Source organism: Giraffa tippelskirchi, chromosome X (assembly GCF_054371585.1).
Source record: "Giraffa tippelskirchi isolate mGirTip1 chromosome X, T2T-mGirTip1v1.2.pri, whole genome shotgun sequence".
NCBI classification, from domain to species: Eukaryota; Metazoa; Chordata; class Mammalia; order Artiodactyla; family Giraffidae; genus Giraffa; species Giraffa tippelskirchi.
The window spans coordinates 107,522,797-107,548,483 of record NC_137289.1 but is presented as its reverse complement, the minus strand read 5'-3'; the positions used below and the strand labels follow the sequence as shown (position 1 = coordinate 107,548,483).

At 40.6% G+C, this 25,687-nt stretch overlaps 1 protein-coding gene and 1 long non-coding RNA gene across 3 annotated transcripts in view; one reads left to right on the top strand and one right to left on the bottom strand.

Annotated features, from left to right (window-relative positions):
* LOC145536957 (uncharacterized) overlaps positions 1–18,780 on the bottom strand; it is a 146,347-nt gene extending 127,567 nt beyond the window's left edge. Inside the window, exon 1 of the long non-coding RNA XR_014076100.1 lies at positions 18,580–18,780. This is a non-coding gene — a long non-coding RNA (uncharacterized LOC145536957). The remainder of the gene's footprint in view (positions 1–18,579) is intronic.
* The window catches only part of MAOA (monoamine oxidase A), a 319,927-nt gene that overhangs the window by 188,750 nt on the left and 105,490 nt on the right, over positions 1–25,687 (top strand). The window lies entirely within an intron of this gene.

The following is a 25,687-nucleotide window of genomic DNA, read 5'->3' as shown; positions in this document are numbered from 1 at the left end:
GCTGGGCATGTTGGAACAAGTGAAAACAAGTCGGCCTGCAGCACACCAAGCAGGGGCAAGTGGTCCATGCCTGGCTTGGAGAGACGAGCATGGACGAGTGTTGCAGGATCTTGTAGGTCATGGGATGGAGGTCGGCTGTTGTTCTGGGTACAGAGAGAAGTCAAGGAAGAGCCTTGAGCTAGTGGGTAATATGATCGGTTTCAGACTTTAAGAAGGTTACTTCTACTGCTACTTGGAACGAGGCACTAAAAAAGATCAAGAGTGGAAAAGGAAAGCCAGTTTGGGGCTGTGGTAGTGCTCCATACCTGGACTAAGATGGTGTCAAGGGGGAGTGACAGAAGAGGGCAGATGCAGGATGTATCTTGAAAAAGAAAGTCCTAGACTCTGCTGTGGATTAGATCTATGGGCTGAGGGAAGGAAGTATTATTAATATAATTAATAAAATAATAATACCTCAATTCAGTACATGTGTGTTAGTTGCTCAGTCGTGTCCAACTCTTTGCAACCCCATGGGCTGTAGCCCGCCAGGCTCCTCTGTCCATGGGATTCTCCAGACAAGAATACTGGAGTGGATAGCCATTCCCTTCTCCAGGGGATCTTCCTGACCCAGGGATCGAACTCAGGTCTCCTGCATTGTAGGCAGATTCTTTACCATCTGAGCCACCAGGGAAGCCCCAATTCAATATATATTCCCTGAGAAACACTGCAGTAGGCACCATAAACTATTACAGAGCATGCATGAGTAGAAGGCATGGGTGATGGCTCAGAGTGATGAATAAAGGTGGAAAGGGAAAGAATGTCTACCATGTGACAGACTGTCAGCACACTTTACTTCATGGAGCCCTTAAAAGACCACTGTGAGACTAAAATCACTGTGTTCGTGTTAGTGAGAAGGAAACTGAAACTCGAGGACATTATGTTCAGTGCCTGAATCAGGCTGCTAGGAAGCAGTAAAGCCAGAGATTAGGCCCATATCTGTCTGGTTCTAAAAGCCTGTCTATGCTTTCTTCTTTGTTCTTCACAGCCCACAAGGAATTTACAAACCAGTGACGGTATTTGAAGCTTAGGACAAAACTGTATATTGCTATTTATGCCACCAAGTTTTGCAAGTGCTACAAAACTTAGAAACAAATTTCTAAAACACTTCCAATTGTGTAGGTGTGCTGGTTTAGAAAATCAAGGCACATAGTCATCTCTCAAGATTTTCAGCTAGAATCAACTATGTGTATGGACTTTGGTTCTTGACATCAAGTCATCTGGGAAAAGAAAGAGAAGAACAATGTTTTGAAGAATCCTATATATCTGATATTTGGCAGTCATAGATGTAAAGATTAATTAGACAAAACTTTTCTAAAATGATCTTATAGTTTTCATAGTCTACCTTTTGAATGAAGATCTTTGTGTAAAGAATCCCTTTTGAGTTCTTATCAGTACTCTATGAATAAAATGTATGCTCAATTTAAAACAAAAAAAGATTTTTCAGCTAATTCAAGCTGGAAAGGCAGGCCCGTAAAAGAGCTGCTGAAAGCCAAAATACTTCTCTCTTCCAACATTTTGAACCATTTATTAAGTCCATGAAAAAAATATATGACTTTGGCATGACCACAAGATAGACAAGCCATGGTAACAAGAAGTGCATAAGCTTGATTATGCTGGGAAGTAAATGTGTTGTAGGACTGCTAATCAGTTTTGCTCCAAGTATTGAATCTTTGAGGTTCCCTGAAGCTTGACTTAAGCCTAATATTAAATTAAGTAAACATATTTTTCCATGGGGTAGGTTTTGGGTTTTGATATGTTAAATACAACTTTAGGTTAAATACAAATTTGAGAAGCAATGATAAGGCATGAAATTCACATGAGGTTTTTGCCTCCAATGAGGCACTGACTCTCTTGGAGATATCATTCATCACTCAAACACAGAAAGGGCAAAGAAAATCATTCCAAGCTTTTTTAATATCATGAAGGTGGCACAGCCTTGTGAAAATTAAACAGTTTTAAATGCAGAGTTTCCTGCATGTCTTTCCACAAAACCTAGAGATTTTTTTAACACCACAAATTTCTGGTTTCCTTGCTCTCTGTGTGTCATAAGATAAAGTCAAACTTTTGGAAGTAAATAAAAGACCTCTTTCCCAAGAATATTCATAGGTAAGAATCCCTCACCCTCAGCTACCCATCATAGTGGACTGTTGTACTAGTTACCCATGGCTGAGTAACAATTTACCTCAAGATTTGGTGGCCTAAAACAACAAATATTTATTGAACACTTTCTGTGGGTCGAAAATTTGAGAGTGGTTTAGTGGGTCGTTCTGATTCAGGGTCTTCTGTGAGGGCATGATCAAAATGTTGGCCAGGACTGAAGTCACCCTACACTCACAGAGAATGGAAACCTGGGGCTGAGGATCCAACTCTAAGCTTACTCATGTGGCTTCTGGCCGGAGGCCTTAGTTCCTCACCAGATGGGTCATACCATAGGGCTGCTTGAGTGTCCTCCCAACATGGCAGGTGGTTTCCCTAAGAAGAAATGATCAAGACAGTGGAAAACAAGGGGGAAGCCACAATATGATTATGACTTAGTCTTTGAAATTAAATAGAATCACTTCTGTCATATGCTATTCATTAGAAGTGAGTCTCTTAAGTCTCACACTTAAAGAGAAGTAAACTCACACTTAAAGAGAAGTAAACTCCACATCTTGTCTTGAAAGGAGAAGCATCAAAGAATTTGTGAACTTTAAAAAAAATCACCATAATCACTGAAGTAAAAAACTAAAATGCTTCCCCATGAAACAGAAAAAGTTCCTAGCATACATTAGTGGTGCTCTGTTGTGATTATCTGTTAAGAGTGATGGTGACCTGCTGTGTCACATGGGAAATCATTTTGATGCAATCATTAATATTAGGCAAGCTATCCCAGAATCCCAGAAGTTACAGAACGGAAAATTTCACGGACCAAAGTGTGATGCAAATAATAAACATATAGTTTATTAAATCTATATGAAACACAATGAGAAACAAGAAGGAAAAGATGGGATAGTTTAATACCCTTAAGATAGGTAGAACAGAAAAACTGCACACCTAAATCTTTAGAATACTCTCTCTCTCTCTTTTCCTCTCTTTCTCTTTTTTCCTCTCTCTCTCTCTTTTCCCCTCTCTCTCTTTTTCCCTCTCTTCTTCTCTCCCCTTCTGGGCAACATCAGCCTTTGCCCACTGATGATGGGAGGTAGGAAACTGCATTGTGGGCTTCAGGGACAGGCATTCCTGGACACAGATGTAGGCTGTCAATAAGCCTGCTGAACAGCTATGAGATTCATTTGTTTCTCTTAGGAAGAGAACATGTGAAGCCATAACTGAACCCTGCAGGATATCACCAATGTGTGGCCAGTTTAGAGGTGACATGACTGTCAACCAGAGGTAGCATGATCATGATTTGGTCTTGGTTTTTCCATTACTTTATATCCATAAGAACACTCTTGTCTATTCTATTCTATCCTTCATTTGTTCTATTTAACTTCAACATATCTTTTAGGTTACTAACTTATTATCTAAATTCACAACCTCTTAAAAGTTCTGCCTGTCTCACAAGCTACATGCTTACTCATTGTCTATACTTAACACATCCTATGAATTTTGCATATATCTTATGAGCGTCTAGCTTATTACTATTTATGCTAAACATTTCTCATGGTTTTCATCTGTCCCATTTAATTTTCTTTTCCATAGCAGAAACAAATTATTGAATTCTAGCAGAAATATGAATGATAGCAGCTGTATTATTCTCAAATAATAGCAAAAAGAGACATTTTACACGGTCTATAAAAGCAGAGACAGCTCCTTGCTGATTGAGGGAATATTTTTTCTCAATATGTATTTGGATTAAATGATCTCTAAAAGAAATGAGTGATAGCATTTAAAAGAAGTGATCAGGTCACCGAACAATGGACTTGCCTAGCCGACAGCTCTCTCGGACAATAGTGGACTGTCCTCCATACATATACCCCACCCCTACCACTGCCTGCAGAACAACAAGTAACAAACATCAAGATCTATTTGGCAAAATGCAGCAGATTTAGTGATGACTTCAGGAGCCAGATGGCATCCAAAGAACCTCTTGCAGATTCAGTTCTCTGGAAGCAGATGCTGTGATAGAATCTGGGGTACAAGACGACTGTATGCTAAACTGCTTCATCATCATGTCCGGCTCTTTGAGTGCCTATGGACAATAGCCCACCAGAGTCCTCTGTCCATGGGATTTTCCAGGCAAGAATACTGGAACGGGTTACCATGCCCTTCCAGGGGATCTTTCCAACCCTGGAATCGAACCCGCGTCTCTTACGTCTCCTACATTGACAGGTAGGTTCTTTACCACTAGCGCCATCTGGGAAGGCCGCAAGATGACTATTAGAGATCAAAATGTTTGAAAGAAAGGGGAGCAGAGAGAGAAGCTGAACTATGGTGCAGACCTGATACAGGCTAGTTCAATCCAGTGAGAATCTGTGAAGATGGGATCGTCCATCAGAGGTGTCTCCCAACCAGATAAAACAGCAAGGCCTTTACCCCACTGTGTCCCTTAGTCATTGGATGTGGGCTCCCTTGGAAGAGCATGACCTTTCACAAGGCTGCTTTCTGCAGAGGAAGAAACCCTGAAGGCACTGACAGCTGGAGGCTGCCTGCTGACTCCACTCCTCACAGCCAGGTACCAAATCCTTGAAGAAAGAGCTGGGTGGTGCATCTCTGTGCTGAACACAGAGCCACATCAGTCTTCTTCTGTGGGATGGGATGTGGTTTTCCTGATAGGGAGGAGAGAATATTCAGACTGAAAGATTTGAAAGAAAGTGTTCTTGGGAAGCAGAGACCAAAACTCAGGAGAGAAAAGCCAACTAAGAGTTAGGGAAAGCTGGAGAAGGGAAGGCCTGTGTCTCTGGGCACATCCCTTGAGAGATGGACTGGAAACTCAAATGAAGCAAAAACTTTGATTTTATCTTTACCCTCTGTTCCTCTTTTCTATAAAATTTAATCTCTTTAGGGACAGGGTAGCCAGAGGGTGTCTCCCATATCTCTGAGAGAGAACACCATGGTGATTTCTGGCCCTGGGAAGTTTCCCACAGTTAAGCCAGAGGTAGCAGAAACCATCAAGCCCCTAAGATAAATGTTCTGGACAGAACATATGCAGAAAATAAAACCAAACCTTTAGGCTATGGCTACAGATAAGGAAAATGACAACTCTTAGAAAGAAGGATGCCTTCCCTGATGGCCAAGACGGTAGAGTCTGCCTGCAATCTAGGAGACCTGGGTTCAGTCCCTGAGTCGAGAAGATCCCCTGGAGAAGGAAAGTATTCTAGCCTGAAGAATCCCATGGACAGAGAAGCCTGGATGGCTACAGGCCATTGGGTCACAGAGTCAGACACAACTGAGAGACTAACACTTTCACTTTCAAGAAAGAAGGGAGGGACCCAGCAAACTCTTAGTTTACTTACAAACTTCCAACATTGTGAAGTAGCTTTTTCTGAAATGTTTGCCTCAGTTCGGTTGCTCAGTCTTGTCTCTCTTTGCCACCCCATGGACTGCAGCACACCAGTCTTCCCTGTCCATCACCAACTCCCAGAGCTTCCTCAAACTCATGTCCATTGAGTCAGTGATGCCATCCAACCACCTTACCCTCTGTCGTCCCCTTCTCCTCCTGCCTTCAATCTTTCCCAGCATCAGGGTCTTTCCAATGAGTCAGTTCTTCGCATCAGGTGGTCAAAGTATTGGAGTTTCAGCTTCAGCATCAGTCCTTCCAATGGATATTCAGGACTGATTTCTTTTAGGATAGACTGGTTGGATCTCCTTGCAGTCCAAGGGACTCTCAAGAGTCTTCTCCAACACCACAGTTCAAAAGCATCAATTCTTCGGTGCTCAGCTTTCTTTATCGTCTAACTCTCACATCAATAGATCACTACTGGAAAAACCACAGCTTTGACTAGACAGACATTTGTTGGCAAAGTAATGTCTCTGCTTTTTAATACACTGTCTAGGTTGGTCATAGATTTTCTTCCAAGGAGCAAACATCTTTTAATTTCATGGCTGCAGTCACCATCTGCAATGATTTTGGAGCCCAAAAAATAATGTCTCTCACTGTTTCCATTGTTTCCCCATCTATTCGCCATGAAGTGATGGGACCAGACGCCATGATCTTAGTTTTCTGAATGTTGAGCCTTAAGCCAACTTTTTCACTCTCCTCTTTCACTTTCATCAAGAGGCTCTTTAGTTCTTCTTCGCTTTCTGGCATAACAGTGGTGTCATCTGCGTATCTGAAGTTATTGATATTTCTCCCGGCACTCTTGATTCAAGCTTGTGCTTTATCCAGCCCAGCATTTCACATGATGTATTCTGCATCTAAGCTCAATAAGCAGGGTGACAATATACAGCCTTGACATACTCCTTTCCCAATTTGGAACCAGTCTGTTGTTCCATGTCCATTTCTAACTGTTGCTTCTTGATATGCATACAGATTTCTCAGGAGGCAGGTCAGGTGGTCTGCTATTCCCATCTCTTTCAGAATTTTCCAGTTTATTGTGATCCACACAGTCAAAGGTTTTGGCATAGTCAATAAAGCAGAAATAGATGTTTTTCTGGCACTCTCTTGCTTTTTCCATGACCCAGCGGATGTTTGTAATTTGATCTGTGGTTCCTCTGCCTTTTCTAAATCCAGCTTGTACATCTCGAAGTTCACGGTGCATGTACTATTGAAGCCTGGCTTGGAGACTTTTGAGCATTACTTTGCTAGTGTGTGAGATGAGTGCAGTTGTTCGGTAGTTTGAACATTCTTTGGCATTGCCTTTCTTTGGAATTGGAATGTAAACAGACCTTTTCCGGTCCTGTGGCCACTGCTGAGTTTTCCAAATTTGCTGGTATATTGAGTGCAGCACTTTCACAGCATTATCTTTTAGGGTTTGAAATAGCTCAGCTGGAATTCCATCATCTCCACTAGCGTTGTTCGTAGTGATGATTCCTAAGGCCCTCTTGACTTTGCATTCCAGGATGTCTGGCTCTAGGTGAATGATCACACCATTGTGATTCTCTGGGTCATGAAGATCTTTTTTGTACGGTTGTTCTGTATATTCTTGCCACCTCTTCTTAATATCTTCTGCTTTTGTTAGGTCCATACCATTTGTGTCCTTTATTGTGCTCATCTTTACATGAAATGTTCCCTTAGTGTCTCTAATTTTCTTGAAGAGATCTCTAGTCTTTCCCATTCTATTGTTTTCCTCTATTTCTTTGCATTGATTTCTGAGGAAGGCTTTTTCTCTTCTTGCTATTCTTCGGAACTCTGCATTAAAATGGGTATATATTTCCTTTTCTCCTTTGCCTTTCACTTCTCTTCTTTTCTCAGCTATTGTAAGGCCTCCACAGACAACCATTTTGCCTTTTTGCATTTCTTTTTCTTGGGGATGATCTTGATCACTGCCTCCTGTGCAATGTCATGAATCTCCATCCATCGTTCTTCAGGCACTCTGTCTATCAGATCTAATCCCTTGAATCTATTTGTCACTTCCACTGTATAATCGTAAGGGATTTGATTTAGGTCACACCTGAATGGTCTAGTGGTTTTCCCCACTTTTTTCAATTTAAGTCTGAATTTGGCAATAAGGAGTTCATGATCTGAGCCACAGTCAGCTCCCGTCCTATTTTTTGCCGACTGTATAGAGCTTCTCCATCTTTGGCTGCAAAGAATATAATCAATCTGATTTCAGTATTGACCATCTGGTGATGTCCATGTGTAGAGTCTTCTCTTGTGTTGTTGGAAGAGGGTGTTTGCTATGACCAGTGCATTCTCTTGGCAAAACTCTGTTAGCCTTTGCCCTGCTTCATTTTGTACTGTTATGTACTCCAATGTTTGCCTAGGAACCAGAATATAATTCTCATATAAATTCTGAATTTTTTGGTTCAGTCACAAGTTCCCATAAATGGTGGGTGTATTAGTCAGGAAATAGTAACAAATAAACCCTAAAATCTCAGTGGCTTCACGTGGCAAAAGATTAATTCTCACTCACATTATACAGTCAAGGGGACACTGTGCTATATACACTCAGTCACCCAAGGTGTAGAAGGTCTGCCATCTTGAAGCTATGCCATTCAGAAAACATGTTCTCCACTCACTTCTACATGTCAGCTCATTAACCAGAATTCAGTGCCATGGCTACAACTTTAAGACAATAGAAGTTGGAAATTGTAACCTTCCTGTGTATCAAGATAGTAGAAAATGGAATGGATTTGGTGAGCACATGGCATTGCCTTTTACACAATGAGGAATAGATGGCAGTTTGGTTCTGTAAAAAATCCTGGTGCACCTTCAAACCCACTTCTCAGTTACTCTTACTTTTATCTGGGTTAAATAATCCCAGATTTGGCACTGTATATCAGCAATGCCAAACAACTGCTTCAGGGAAGAAGACATTAAACTAAATTTTGAGACAAGTTGGTACCCAGGGACTATTGTTTTAGCTTATCTATACACCTTGAAACTACTGGGGTATAAAGATGATAAGTAGAATTGAAAAGCTATATTAATATATGCTCAAGTTCAAATGCTATTTCAGAAAAATAATCTTCACAATTTTAAGAAAACCAGAATCAAGAGAGGACTGGTGGTCTCTCAAAACACCAAGGAGCCAAATAAGCATTCTTACACATTCTTCCTCAAATGGCAAGATAAGGTAGCTCACTGAAGTTGTTTCTGTGTCTCATTTTTCTAAATACATGAATAAACAGAATATTTCCAGAACATGCATGCCATCTAAACTCACAGACAAATATGGTGTCTGAGTATCTTTTATTCATTCCATCTCTTTCTCAGTTCAACAAAACCATGGTAGACTGGTATCACAGGCTGCCTCCTTGAGATGAGTAAATGGTTTACTTTCTCTCTACAAATATGCACTGAACATATATTAAGGGTGAAGCAGTTTTCTCTGAAGATGAAACAGTGGCCCTACAGAGAACATCTCTACTCATTTAAAGCTTTCATTCTAGTGGATACAGATCGACAAATAAATGATTCAGTGAGATAAATAGTGTGTCAAAAGGTTTTAAGTGCTACAGGGAAAAACAAAGCAAGGAAGAAATTTGGGAGCTGAGATGGGAGTTGTCATGGGCTTTGGGTCATTGTGAGCTGGTTCCTGGTGCTCTCAGGGCAGATAGTAGCAGGAAAAGGAGACTTGGGTACGGAGGTTTTGCCAGAAACATGTAGTGTTCTGGTTTCCTTCTCATTCCTGTCAATGGTGAGGTGGAGACTGAGGAATAGATTACTGGAGAGACTGTAGAGTTCTGGAAAGCTCCTCCCGAACTCTTGCTCTCCATTGATTTTTCTGCTTTTCCCATTGAACTGTGAATTCCTTGAAGGCAGCGACTGTAACTATGGGGATTCAATAAATGTAGGATGACTAAATAAATCTCTCTAAGATGCCTTTTCAAGTGTTGTGACTGAATTGATTAGCTAGCAATCTATAGCAGTGGCTTGGTAACAGTGGTGGCTTTATAATGTGTCAGCTTAGCTAGACAGAACTACATTTTCCAGAATTCCCTTTCTTGTATGTTTCCAGTAAGGGTCAGCCACTGGGGAGATTCTTGGGAAATTTGGAATCCAGAAGGGAAGCAGCAGGCGTTTTGTAGCTCAGACATATCGATGCTGATCTGCTGACTCACTCACTAGTGTGAGGCTAGATCTGAGACCATTCTACCTTTGCCTGGATTCCCCTGCAGCATCTCCAATTCCTGAGGCAGGTGTGTGTTGTCAACTCTTTAACAATGCATCACAGTCATACCCACTAAGGTCAAGGGCAACAAGAACTAACATGGATCTCAGTCCATCCTTGGGGGTTCCGGGCTGCCTTTTCTCTTTCCACTTTACAGCTATCTTTCCTACCTGATTGCCTGCCCTGAGGGCTTCATATTCTAGCATCAGACACAAAGATTTACACACACACACACATCCTAGTGGCTCTGCCTCTAGAGCCTAGTTGAACCGTAATGGATATATATTTTTTAATTATTAATGTCCCTAGAGAGTTATGAGAAAATATTGCATCTGTGAAAAAAGACTAGGATACTAGAACAAAAAGGACATTTAGAAAACAACCCAAAGAAGTTATCAGAACTCAAAAACAAGACAGCAAAAATTTAAAACTTCAGTAGATGGTTTGGAAAATATAGATGAGATAATCTCCCAGAAATTAGAGCAAAAAGATTGTAACTTCTGCCTTGCTCACTTTCTGATTCTTCTGACTTGCTTGCTCTGATGAAGCCAGCTGCCATGTTGTGATCCACCCTATGGAGAGGTTCATGGGACAGGAAACTGAGAATGGCCTCCAGCCAACAGCTAGGGAGGAACTGAGGCCCCCAGCCCAACACATGAAACTGAATCCTGCCAACAACCACATGAATGAGATGGGAAATGTGTTGTCCTCTACTCGAGCTTCACGGTGACTGTGACCCCAGCCAAGGCCTTGACTGCAGCCTTATGAGAGATCCTGAATCAGAGGAGCCAGCCAAGGTGTACCCAGATTCCTGACCCATAGAAACTGGAAGGTAATAAACGTTTGTTGCTTTAAGCTACTAACTTTTCAGGGTGATTTGTAGTACAACATTACATAGCTAGAAGGGCTTCCCCAGTGGTAAAGAGTCCCCTTGGCAATGCAGGAGGTTTGATCCCTGGGCTGGGAAGATCCCCTGGAGAAGGAAATGGCAACCCACTCCAGTATTCTTGCCTGGAGAATCCCATGGACAGGAGCCTAGTGGGCTACAGTCTGCGGGGTCTTAAAGTGTCAGACACAACTGAGAGACTAACACTATACTAATGATAGATGATCATTAACCTAAAATCAACTGATCTGTATTCAGAAGTTATAAGTAGAGTAAACACTTATTACAGACATATCTTAATGCAATCACGTTCAGGTTAGGTGGAAAGCATTACAATTTTGGAGTGTTAAATGGTATAAACTTTGTTCTAGTCTCTCTCCCTGACTAATAGCATGGATTAAACTTGGCAGCGAACAAGACATTCTCAGAAGAGAAAAACAGGCTTCCATGGGTCTAGGACTAACCCCAGAATTTGCCAAGTCTGAAGAAAGCAAAATCCTGACTTCTAAGGAAAACAAAAGATGCATTTGTTTGTCAGTGATTAGGCTTTCCTAGGAAGTTTGCAGAAGTGAATAACTCATATCTTGATATTCCAAGATACTTATCCCTAGGTGAAATGTGCACTTATTAAGTTTGGGTCATGTACGGCTATATGCAAAACTGCCTTACTGTAAGTTACAAATCACTGAAAAGGGCCAAGGTTATGCAACTTCAGGATTGGTCTTAATCCTGAGATTCTTTCTTGGCTCTATGTTTTTAGCGGAATACACTGACATGCCAACTTGCAACATATTTCTACTGTCAAATGAGTGTGTCGGTCTCGTCCTTTTCCAGACATTTGCACAATGCGTGCACCCATCCCGTGATTAACAATTGTTCTATATTTAGCAAATATATTTCATGAAAGCAGTGACAGCTGTGGTATTTAGATAATGGTTCAAGGATTTCTGTGTGAAAAACTATGTCACCTGGAGCTGCTTTTGTAGTTTTTAAACAGATTTCATATTGCAATGAATCCTTCACACAGGTTTAAGTATTTTAAGACTATAGACAATGAAGAGGATGAAATGAAGCCTACCTTGTTGAATTCGAAAGGAATTAGTACACGCTTCTCATGTGATATCCCACCACTATCATGCAATGCTCACTTAGTACTGACTTTTTTAATATTTATTTATTTTTAATCGATTGATGATTAGTTTACAATAGTGGTTTAATTTCTGTCACACATCAACATGAATTAACCATAGGTGTATTTTTTTTAGTATTTATTTTCTCACTTCAACTCTGTGACTTGCTAAGTGAGTAGGAAAAACTCACCTGTCTGGTGTGTCTTTTTATGACAGAACGTTTCACTTCCAACACTCTAGCCACCCAATGTGTGGGGGATAGGGTTTCCCCCACCAAGCAATTCTCTGCAACACTAGCTGAGTGTCCTATAATTCAATTTAATTTAATTCTGATACTGTGTAACAAGAGTTAGCATCAGCTCCTACAAGGTAAGAGTTCAGATCCATAAGACTGCCCCAGCCCCACTTCAGATACCAATTGCAAGCCCAGGCTATCACTTGTACTTTTTTGACCAACTGGCTATAAATTGAGTTCCCAGGATCCCTTCGTTGGATTGGATAATTTCCTAGAAAACACAGAACTCACACTATTTACTAGTTTATTATATAAAGGATAAGATAAAGGGTACATCCAGATAGAAGAGACACAGAGGGCAAAGTACACGGGAAAGGACGCAGAGCTTCCAGGACCTCCATCCTCCCAACACTTCTATGGGTTCATCAATCTAGAAGCTCCCCGAACCCCATACCACTGGAATTTGTATGGAGGCTTCATCACTTATGCAAGATTCATCATGAAGGCAGGTTCCAGCCCATCCCCCCTTCCTGGAAGATGAGGATGGGGCTGAAAGCTCCAAACTTCTTGTCGTAGCTTGGTCTTCCTGGTAACCTGTCCCCATCCAGGAACCCACAAAGCACTGTTTCATTAGAACAAGAGATGTTCTAATTCTCATCACTTAGGAAATGACAAGGGTTTTAAGAGCTCTGTGCCAGGAACCAGGGGCAGAGGCCAAGGTCTATTTTTCCTATGGCTTCACACTAAGGTGTTGTTGTTTAGTTGCTAAATCGTATCTGACTGTTTCATGAGTCCGTGACTGTAACCTGCTAGGCTCCTCTAGGATACTGGAGTGGGTTGCCACTTCCTTCTCCAGGGAATCTTCCTGACCCAGAGATCGAACTCGTGTCTCCTGCATAGGTAGGCGGATTCTTTACCACTGAGCCACCAGGGAAGCCCCCCAGAAGCAAATCAGCAAATAAAAATGCATGTGAAAAATTATAGGAAAATATCATAATAAAAATTAATAGCTTAAAACTCTCTAAACACAGGGGGACTATCAAATTCATTTTTGATTATGAGATTAGCTTTTAAAATGGAAGAACTGGCTAGAACAATTAACAGAACTGCTTGAACAGCATATTTTTCCTGAAATTCAGGTGGTCTACTTAAGGCTTAACTACTCTGGTAGGCAGCAGTGGTTGAAATCAGGAAAGCATTTACTTGACTTCAGGTCTGGAACCTTTTTCAATAAGTAAGAGAGGGAAATGGCTGAAGAAATATCTAACAGGATATTAGATATCCTGTTAGAAACAGGAAACATCTATGCCTTTCCCTCACCTTCTCTTTAATCACCTAAAAGAAAGTTCATGCACTAAATCCTATGTAACTTTTTCCTACTAGAGAGCCCTAATCTATCACTCTGAGTTAATTTACAATTCTAACATATTTCATTCCTTCATTAAACGAATACTGAACACCTACTCCTAGGTCAGCTCCTTATGCTAGTTATTGGGATGATAAGAAAATAGAAACAGTTCCTACTCTAATGAATCTCGCATTGTAGAGTGGGGCTGGGGGAGGCAGATGTAGATAATGAAACAACGGACAATAATAAAATATGTAGTATTAATAAAATAAAATTTAAAATGTAGTGCCATTACTGCAGGAGAACTAAGGGAACATGTGTCACAGAGACCTAAACTAGAGAAGGCAGTCAGGGAAAGCGGACTTTCCAGCCAGGTGAGAGATGATGAGGGGGGTAGTCACAGCAGAGGAAATGAAGAATTTTATTCTAGGTCTGTTGAGTGAGCTTATGGTACCTACACACAAGTTATATTTTGGTGGCAGTCAGATGAATCTTGTCTGGAGCTCACAAGAGACCTCTAACTTGGAAGTCTTCACCGTGTGGCTGGTAAAGGAAGTATGTGTGTGTGTGTGTGTGTGTGTGCTCAGTCGTGCCCGACTCTCTGCAACCCCATGACTGTAGCCCTCCAGGCTCCTCTGTCCACAGGATTCTCCAGGCAAGAATACTGGAGTGACCTGCCATTTCCTACTCCAGGGGATCTTTCGCCACCCAGGGATCGAACCTGCGTCTCCTGCATCTCCTGTACCTCCTATATTGGCAGGCAGATTCTTTATCACTAGCGCCACCTGGGAAGCCTGGTAAAGGAAGATAGAGGGGGTAAATGAGCTCACCCAGTCAGAAGACAGGGAAGAGAGGATGCCTAGGGCAATACAATGAAAGACAAAAACATCAGAAGGTAGAATAAAAAGAGTCAGAGAGAGAGCTACCAGAAAAGTAAATAGAATTCCAAAACTGTAGGCCTCCAGAAAGAAAAGAAAGAGTGTCTCAGGGAGAGAGGGAAGGTTGAATGCTGTGGAAAGCCAAGTAAAATGACAACTGGGGAATGTTAATTAAATTAGTGACAAAACACTAGGATAAACTCGGCAAAACCAGTTTGAGAATAGTGATAGAGACAGAATACAGATTGCTAGAGTGGGAGCTGAATTAGGAGAAACATCAGGTATAGACAATTTATTCTAGAAGTTTGGCTGTGCAAGGGAGTTGAGAGAGCTTGGACAGTGAGTGGGCAAGAAAATGAGGATGAATTGACTAAGCAATTGGTGAAGCAGGATGGGACAAAAAGAGATTATTTTTTTGTCCACCCCCCCCCATCCCTGCCTTTGATAACCTTAAGTTTGTTTTCTATGGTCTGGGAAACTAACACAATATTGTAAATCAACTGTACTTCAATTTTTAAAAAGAGAGACTTTTTTCTCTTTGTCTTTTGAATGGGAGATATTTTCAGACTCACACTTTGATGGGAAAGACAGTGTAGAAAAGAAAGGGTTAAAAATAAAAGTCAGAGAGGAAGATGGAGATGAAGAGCAAGAAAGAGAATGAAAATGGCCAGAAATATAAATACTGAAGGAGAGAGAATTCAGAGCACAGTTCCTACTGCAACTGGCAGGAATGAAGGAAAAGACTAGTGTGAATGCTGATAAAGGTTGGTAGATGTAATTGCAGAAAGTTGAGAGGATTTTGTTATTGGGTTTTCCAGGCCACATAAGATAAAAAACAAGAAATTAAAAGGAGTGGACTTATTAGGGTCCAACTGTTACAAAAGTAACAGTTGATCTTAAAGGACATGAAATTCATTTATTTAACAAACATTCACCTAGTACTATAATAGGGCTTCCCTAGTGGCTCAGATGGTAAAGTACTATGATAGCTTTTATGAGAATATTAAATTTTTGATGAAAAAAATTGTCTTAATTTTACAAACCAATGGAAAAAAAATCTTCCCTCTTTTAGTAAATGGTAACCCCTGCCATTCTACCATTCATCTAGTTGCTTGGAGGAGAACCCAGGAGTCAACATTAACTCCTTCCTTTCCTTCACCTACCCTCCATGCACGCACACACAACACACACACATCCCGTATCCAACACTGGGAAGCCCTGTCAATTCTATTTCTAAAACAAGTCTGGAATTTGACTGGTATTTGCATCTCCACTGCCTCAATCTTGACCAAAACCACTAATATTTTTCATCTGGACTACTATAGTAGCATCTGTTAAAGAATAAAAATTCAACTGAATACAATTTACAAACCTTATTGGCTTTATTCAGTGATCCGTGAGTTGGGCAGCATCCAATCTAGCAGATACAAAGGAACTCTGAGGAGCCATACAAGGTAAGAATTTTATAGACAGAAGGAAGCAGAAACCAGGAAGTTGGATGAGGTAACAAAGCAAATTGATCACTGCAAGATTACCTTCCTTTAGGGGATGGCAGGGATTTATTGGTCAGATTACCTAACTAGCGCTGATCAGGAGATTGCTGATTGGCTGGTTTAAGATTCCATTAGTGGGAGAGCTGAGAGTGTAATTAAATTACAGCTCAGTTTGGTAAAGTGAGGCTTAGCATAAAACACTCCATTTTGAGTCTTTTGTCTTTAACACCTTCTAACTTGTTTCCTCCTGATAACCAACAGTGATAACATAGATCAGATCACTATATTCACCTACATAAAACCTTCTAACAGTTTCCAGCTGCTCAGAAAATAAAATTGTCACCATACCCTGAAAGACCCTACATGTTTTCCTGACTACTTTTCCACACATCCCTCATTCAAAACACTTCCAAAAAAAAAAAAAAAAAAGTTATCATAACCGAAAAAAAAAAAAAAAGCAAATCATCTCCTCCACACGGGGACATAGGCCCCATCTTAGTTCCTAGAATATGCTAAACTTCTGTTCAACTTGGGAGCTTTGAACTTGCTGCTCCTCTGCCTAGAGCATGCTTCCTCTGGCTTTTTCCATGACTGGCTCTTATTCAACCCTAATGTCACTCTTCCTCGATAATTTCATTAAAAGTGTCTCAGTTTACTACCTATGATAGCATTTTAATGATTCCCATCATAACACCAAAGACAATCTGTAGTCATTTTATGGGTTTACTTTTGCTGTTCGTATTTACCACTAGAATGTAAATTCCATGAGGGCAGGGACAATGTGTGTCTTGTTTCCAGTTCCTAGAACAGGGCCTGGCATATGGCAGACATTCAAAAATGCAGCTTGAATAAATGAATTGCTCAAAAACAACTAACCAATAAACAAAGCAGAATGAAAGTATACTGAATTACACGTAAGGTAAAATTTGTGAGAGCACATAAGAAGAGATGATAAAATCTCCTTGTCTAATAAATATAATGACAATCAGAGTGTTTAAGGCAAAACTAATCTATGCTACTAGAGGTCAGAATGATGCTTTCTCTTGGAGGGGTATGGGTTCTGTTTCTTTATTTGGGATGCTAACTACCCAACTGTGTTCAGTTTATGCATTTTTATGGATGTATATTTCCAAAAAAAGTGAAAATTGAGGAAAAACATACTTTATGTGGACCATGTGACATCAAGATACAATAACAGATGTTCATAATGGTGGCCTAAGTGATCAATAAGATTAAGTTATGTTTATTGTGAACTACTTTCTAAAACTTCAAGTGTGTAACGTACTTTTTAAAAGATTTCCACTAAAAATAGTTAACATCATGCCACCGAGTTGGGTCTATCATCTGCAAATTTGACTTAAGTGGAATACCTTGTGTTTCCTTGATGCTCAAGAAATAAGGTATTAATACATTAATGCCATTAGAACAACCACAAGAACCAGGCCAGGACCACTACCCCATTTTACAGAAGAGAACATTGAGGCCCAGAGAAGTTATCCAATTTTTTTATAGTTGCACATGCAGAAAGGCTGGAGTCAAGTTCCTCTGACTCGAGGAGCAGTACAATATGCCTCTTACTACTCCCTGTATGAGTACATGGCAATCTGGAAGAGAAAAGGCAGAGCTAGTGGGGTTGGGCTTGGGCCATCTCAGGAAGAACGGTCTGATAAGAAGATCCTCTGTGAGTGATGACCATCTTCAAGACTCCCTTTAACATCTCCCATGACTCCTCTCCACCTGCTTTGAGTGGCACTCGGCATTTTTTTTTTTTGAGCACTGAAAGTACGAATTTTCATTAAGCATTCACCGAGTCTAACCACAGATATAGCTAGGCTCTGAGTGCAGCCATGTTTTATTTCCAGGGTCCTCTGTACATCTGTTCTCTGGTTATAAATAGTAATAAACCAAAATCACCCTGCAAAATTACTATCCTCTGTTGAGGCCTAGAAATTTCACCTCAAAGCCGATGGAATCATTTAAGCCAATGCCTGAGTAACCACTCCTTCAACATCTAAGTTCAAGACATTGATTTATGAACCAATCAAGGATTATCAATTCCTGATTGAATGAGAATGTAGGCTGTTAGAGGAAAAGAAGTGAGACGCACTTTGGCATAAAGAGGTCTCAGGAAGTCCAGTTTTCCCAGAATTTTATCAGATCTTGAGGGCTTGGTGCAGGCCTCTTCTTGGGCCAATAAGATTAATATGTGTAATTCACATAAACCAACATAGCCACATAGCCCCCATGTGAGCATCAGAAACGACAGTTCTGTATCCCAGCAGGAACCTGAACTTGATCCAAAGTTCTAAGATAAAGCATTAGATAAGACCCAGAATTGATTGGACTTGAGACCAAATTAGATTTAACAAAGCCTAGGGGCTTCCCAGATGGCCCTAGTGGTAAAGAACCCTCCTGCCAATGCAGGAGTCATAAGACACCCAGGTTCCATTCCCCGGGCGGGAAGATCCCCTGGAGGAGGAAATGGCAACCCACTCCAGTATTCTTGCCTAGAGAACCCCACAGACAGAGGAGCCTGGCGGGCTACAGTCCATGGGGTCGCAGAGTCGAACACAACTGTGCGACTGAGAACAAGCTCACAAGCTCCAGCTCAGAGCCAGTTTTCTGGGAACAGGGAACCTGACCTCAAACAAACCCTTATAAAATACAGAAGTTATTATAAGTTTGGGAAACGTAAAGGTCATGAATGTAAATAGCTACAATATGAATGCAGCAGAAAATATCTTCCTTGGAATATTATTTTAGAAGCAGTAAATTGAGACACTTTGAAAGGAGGACAACGTGAAAGTGTCACGGGCAAAGCCCATGAACAATGCCCAGGAAATACAAATAGAATTTGGGCAATAAAACAAAGTCTAACCTTTTGCTTTTCCTTTGTGCATAGTCAAGTTGCACTTGCTCAGAGGGTGCCGCCTGCAGAGGTCTTGCACGCAGCGCTTAAGAGTGGAGTTCCAGGTGCAAAACGGCAGCAACCACACCTCGATTCAAAATGATGGTGGCAGGGAGTGTGCAGAGATGCTGGGCTTCACCCTGAAATCCTAGCCGTAATTAACAGGTCTGTGCAGCTGGAGAGAACTCTGCGCTCCTCCCCCGAACCAGAGATATCTACAAAGCAGGCCCGCCCACAACCTGACCAGTGGTGAAGAGGAAGTGCTCACACCTCCTGTCTTTCTTTGATGAAGATTAAAAGCTTCCTTTTGTTTCTGAACTGAACTTGATTTCCTTCCATTGGTTCCAAGGACGCCAGGCAGAAGGACCTTTGTTGGGGACCAACTCAGGAGGGTCCATAACAAAAGTGCAATTAAAAAAAAAAAAAAAGATTTAGCTTAGACTCCCTTTTAATTTTAGGGATGTTTCAGCCTACAGCTATTTTAGAACTGGAGACTCAGGCAGAAGTGCTGAGTTTTTGTCTGTGGTAAACTGTGCATGGAGAGACCAAGGGTTGATACTTTTAATATCTAAAAAGCTCATCTATATCAATAAATAAAAGCATGAATACTTCAAGAGATATAAATGTTTAATTGTGTGAGTGGATAACTCAAAAGCAAGCATATATTAAGAACAATCTCTAGTAATTTAAACTGCAATTAAACAAAGCAATATTTTCCCTATTAAATTAGAACACATTAAAAAATTATAAAATTCCTAACCCTGGTGAGGTTTCAAGAAAACAAGTTCTTACTTACTGCCAGTGGGGTGCAAATTGGCAGTCTTTTTGGGAAGTACTTTAAAGTTTGATAGTAAAACTAAGAGATTAACATCCTTGGTCAAACTAATTCCATTTCTTGGAACCTATCCTCAAGAAAAAATTCCAAATATGGTAAAAGTTTTGTTCTACATTTCTTTTCATCACAGCATTAATTCAATTTGCAAAACTGTGAAAACAAATGTGAAACATTAAGCCTATATATGCATTTGATGGACTGTTATGCAATCATAAATGATTACAAAGGGTTCATTAAAATTTAGGAAATGCTCATAACTTAATGCTAAGTGAAGTTTTAAAAGATACATACATTGTGTATTTCCCCTCTTCTATTGAGTGGAAAATTTCTCTTCCACCTGATATCGCTTTTGGACAACTATATCCCACATTTAAAATGTTTTTTCTCAACAATTTAAGATACTGAAAAGATATTGTATATCTCAGTTTTATTTCATTTTAAGATGATCCCTGCTGTGTTGGACATGTTTCTTTCACATCCATTGTCTCCAGCAATCAGACAAAATGGTTCACTGAAACTTTTGATTGGAACACAATACAGTAGCAGGTTAAAACACTGTCCCACTGTGGGGTGACTTCAAGAATTTTAGGATTTTTAAATAGTTCAAAGCCCTGGATTATCGCCCTAACTCTATTTGCTCTGGCAAATGCAGTAAAAAGACTTTATTTACTGAACTACCAAAGGAAATTTACCTCAAGGTGACTCAACCCATAAAGCCATCAACAACAAAGCCCAAGGACTTTCTGGCAGGAAGACTGCATCCTGTTGGTGTTAGCTCCTGCAGGAAGAGCTGCTTCATCATTAACCAGTTAGTCTCCATGTTATGAATGGTGTACAGCCAGAAGAAATGGTAATGGCTTTATGTTTTATATAAATGTTCCAGAGTAAAATCTACAGTTAGGTACCAGAAACACAGACAAACTTCTTTTGCATTTCTCTGCATTTTTCAACGGAGAAGGCAATGGCACCCCACTCCAGTACTCTTGCCTGGAAAATCCCATGGACGGAGGAGCCTGGTAGGCTACAGCCCATGGGGTCGCTAAGAGTCGGATACGACTGAGCGACTTCACTTTCACTTTTCCCTTTCATGCACTGGAGAAGGAAATGGCAACCCACTCCAGTATTCTTGCCTGGAGAATCCCAGGGATGGCGGAGCCTGGTGGGCTGCCGTCTATGGGGTCGCACAGAGTCGGACACGACTGAAGCGACTTAGCAGCAGCAGAAGCATTTTTCAAACAATACTTCTTGAGGGAAGAAATGCTAATCAAATAGCTTGATCTGTGACTTAATTACTTAGCATCACTGCCCTGGATGAGTTTGATACATATAAAAGTCTATTCTGTTACCAGAGCAGTACTTGGGAAATCACTTACATATTACCAAAAATGTGTTCATATAACATAATTTAAATGTTTAAATTTGCATTTCAAATTAAAAAATGATGAGAAATGTATCATTTATCCTCTTGTCATGTGTGCATGTGTGCTCAGTCATGTGTGACTCTGCAACCCCCTGGACTATAGCCAGCCAAGCTCCTCTGTCCATGGAATGTTCTAGCCAAGAATACTGGGGTAGGTTGCCATTTCTACCTCCAAGGGTTTTTTCCAGCCCAGGGACTGAACCTGTATATCTTGCTTCTCCTGCACTGGCAGGCAGATTCTTTACCACTGTGCCACCTGGGAATAAATTTGCACAAGTTATTTGTAATATGTGTTATCTTGGCTATGAAATATGAAATCAATGGTTTTCTTATTTTTTTATACTTGACTTTTATTGTCTTATTTCTTCTCACTGGGATATGATTTTCTATAAGAAGGTAATAAGAATATGAATTTTAAGAGCATTTAACATTTGTTGTAACAGTATGATTATTTGTCTCAGCCACAGATTTACATACACTCCTATACAAAAAAAAAAGGGAATTCCCTGGCAGTTCAATAGTTAGGACTCATGTCCTAACATGGATTTTCACTGCTGTGGAGGGCCCAGGTTCCATCCTTGGTTGGGGAACTTGGATCCCACAAGTCTCACAGTGCGGCCAAAAACAAAAACAAACAAACAAACAAATTAAAAAAAACAAAAATCTTTCTCTTCAGGTGTAATTAGAGCAAATCAATTTTGTTAAGAGAACAGTTAATATTCAACAGAGTATAGCAAAGATATGGAAGAACTGGAACTCTTGCACATTGCTAATAAGGATGTAAAATAGTACAACCATTTGGCAAACAGTTTGGCAGTTTCTTAAAAGGTTGAACACACTCTCACTGTACAATCCAGCCATTCCAGCTAAAGGTTTTACCCAAGAGAAATGAAAGTATAAATCTATATAAATACTTGCACATGAATGTTCATAGCAGTTCCACTGTAATAAACAAAAACTGAAATCAACCTAAATGTCCATTCAAAGGTGAGTGAATAAACAAATGTGATATATTTGTTACCAAGTCCAAACTCACTCTGCTCCCCATATGACAGGCCAATCAACCTAGAGACAAAGTGTTGAGGCAAGGAATAAAACTTCATTTGGAAAGGCAGCTGATCAAGAAGATGGCAGACTGATATCTCAAAATAGCCATCCTATTAGGGTCTGGATGACAGGTTCTTTTATAGAACAGAGATAGAGGGAGATGAGGAAGTAAAGTAAAAAGGCTATTAATCTTGCAAATATCTCCTGGAATGGCCAGTCTTGGGAAGGGGATGTGTTAATTTCTTCCTTCCTGTAGCCATCCACAGGTGGACAGGGTCCTGAACAAAGGCACTTTGGTTTAATGTTTAGGCAGAGGGGCAGGGTTCCCTAAGGCTGGCCATTATATATGGACAGTATCTTTTTAATGAACAAAAGCAATGAGAAGCAAAGGTTAAAATAAAAGAAACAGATCCAACATGGAGTCAGTTCTTCCCTCTAACATATCTAAAGTTGTCCATCATCTACAGATATCTCATATCAGCAATAAAAAACGAACTGCTGATATACATAGTATCATGGATGAATTTCAAAATAATAGGCTGAATAAAATCAGATAAAAAAGAATACATTCTGTTTTGAGTCCTTGTAACCAACATTCTAGAAAATGCAAGCTCATCTAAAGTCATAGAAAGCTGATTGGTGGTTGCTTAGGAATTAGGAGTCTGCAGGGGTAGGAGAGAAGGATGGCAAAGTAGCTCAAGGAAACTTTGAGGGCTGATGAATATGTTCATTTTCTAAAGTGAGGTCATGGTTTCAGATATGTATACACAAGTCAAAATGTATGAACTTATACTCTAAATCTGTGCAGTTTGCTGTATGTCAATTATACCTCAATAAAGCCCTTAAAAATTGGAAGTCCCCTGGTGGTCCAGTGGTTAGGACTTGGCATTTTCACTGCCATGGCCCCAGATCCCACAAGCCATCTGGTGCAGCCAAAAAATAAATAAATAAAAATAAAGGGGACTTCCTTGGTGGTCCAGGGATTAAGAATCCACCTTCCAATGCAGTGGACTTCCCTGGTGGCTCAGACGATAAAGCATCTGCCTACAAAGTGGGAGATACGGGCTAGATCCCTGTGTCGGGAAGATCTCTTGTAGAAGGAAATGGCACCCCACTCCAGTATTCTTGCCTGGAAAATCCCATGGACAGAGGAACCTGGTAGGCTACAGTCCATAGGATCGCAAAGAGTCAAACACGACAGAGCAACTTCACTCACTTCCAATGCAGTGGACGTGGGTTTAATCCCTGGTCAGGGAACTAAGATCCACATGCTGTAACTAAGACCTGAGGTAGCCAAATAAATAATAAATTAATAAATATTAATATCATGGGGTCTTTAAAAATAAATAAATAATAAAAGGAATAATGTTCAACAGAACAAAGGTTGTAAGAAAAAACAATAAGATGTGATGACTGAATTTCTTTAAAAGGGGATATAAAATTTATACATCTTGTCTTTTAAAGAATTGCTTAGGGGACTTCCCTGGTGGTCCAGTGGTTAAGACCACGTGCTTCCACTACAGGGGGTCCGGGTTCCATCCCTGGTCAAGGAATTGCTTGGGAAGCTACATAAGGACAAGCAACAGAGCTGGAAGAATCTTATGGAGGGGATAGTTACTTAGTGACTTTCTATTCACTAGGTCTTCAGCTATGTAATAATACCCCTGGGAGAGAGAGAGAGATTTTATTAAAATACCAACAATAATGCAATCTCTCCATCAGAGATTTGGGGAGAGCAGAGTAGAATCCTAAGCACATAAAATCCTGACCCAAATATAATCTAAAGTTTCTCCATCCAAGAGAGAAGGATATAAAAAATTAAAAACCCTTAGAATACAAAGCAGGCACTCACCTGACAGATTGCAGCCTATTCTGTAGGCAAGGAAAGGTGTCTAGGAAGTGCATATGAGGACATATATCATCCTGCAGAATCTCTCCTTATAGTAAAACTTCACCCATGGGCAATTTCCCCAAGCATCAGTTAGCATTTAAAAGTTAAACCCAATTGAAAGATTTCACTTGGGTAAGAGCAAAGTAGAGAGAGTGATAGCAAAGGAAGGCCAGAAGCCTGAGGGTCTGCTGTCTCTGATTTGATGTGCCAGCCATGGAAGCAGATATCCTAAATAAGTTAGGAATATTGGATCTGTCTTCTTCCTTGAAGCAAAGGATTAATCTTATTGAATATATCTTCCCTCTGAGGCTGCTTTGGAACTATTGTTTAACCCTAAATCTTCTCTGGATCCTTTTGGCATACGGCTTTGAGATAACAGTACGAAAATGAGCATTGGATCTTGTCTGTAAAGACCTTCGTGAACAGAAAGAATAGGTTCACATCTAAAAGTTCTGACATGAACAGGGCAATTTCCGGGATGACACAAGGGTGAAACAGACAAGAAAATGATGAGAAAGACAAAGAATACAAAAAGAGATGAGAAGAGAGAAAGACAAACCCTAAGTCTGATTATTTTGGAGTTATTGTTTTTGTTGAGTCACTCAGTCATGTTTGACTCTTTGTGACCCCATGGACTGCAGCACACCAGGCTTTCCTGTCCTTCACTATCTCCTGGAGTTTGCTAAAACTCATGTCCATTGAGTCAGTAATACCATCCAGCCATCTCATCCTCTGTCACACCCTTCTCCTCCTGCCTTCAATCTTTCCCACCATCGGGGTCTTTTCCAATGAGTTAGCTCTTCACCTCAGGTGGCCAAAGTATTTGAGCTTCAGCATCAGTCCTTCCAATGAATATTCAGGACTGATTTCCTTTAGGATTGACTGGTTTGATCTCCTTCTGTCCAAGGGACTCTCAAGAGTCTTCTCCAACACCACAGTTCAAAAGCATCAATTATTCAGTGCTCAGCCTTCTTTATGGTCCAACTCTCACAACCATGCATGACTACTGGAAAAACCAAAGCTTTGACTAGATGGACATTTGTTGGCAGAGTGACGTCTGTGCTTTTTAATACATTGTCTAGGTTTGTTATAGCTTTTATTCCAAGGAACAAGCGTCTTTTAATTTCATGGCTGTACTCACCATCTGCAGAGATGTTGGAGCCCAAGAAAATAAAGTCTGTCACTATTTCCATTGTTTCCACATCTATTTGCCATGAAGTGATAGGACTGGATGCCATGATCTTAGTTTTTTGAATGTTGAGTTTTAAGCCAGCTTTTTCAATCTCCTCTATCACCTTCATCAAGAGGCTCTAGGGGAAAAGAAAACTGGGTTGCCTAGAAAGGTAGACCTTTGAAGCAAATGAGACTCCACAACATTTGCTAGTAGGTACAGCTTCATAAGTAGATAATAATTCAGTTCAGTACAGTTCAGTTACTCAGTAGTGTCCGACTCTTTGCAACCCCATGGACTGTAGCACGCCAGGCCTCCCTGTCTATCACCCACTCCAGGAGTTTGCTCAAACTCATGTCCATCGAGTCGGTGATGCCATCCAACCATCTCATCCTCTGCCGTCCCCTTCTCCTCCCGCTTTGCATCTTTCCCAGCATTAGGGTCTTTTCCAATGAGTCAGTTCTTCGCATTGGGTGTCAAATGTATGGAGTTTCAGCTTCAGCATCAGTCCTTCCAATGCATATTCAGGACTGATTTCCTTTAGGATGGACTGGTTGGATCTCCTTGCAGTCCAAGGGACTCTCAAGAGTCTTCTCCAACACCACAGTTCAAAAGCATCAATTCTTCAGTGCTCAGCCTTCTCTACAATCCAACTCTCACATCCATACATCACTACTGGAAAAATCATAGCTTTGACTAAACAGACCTTTGTTG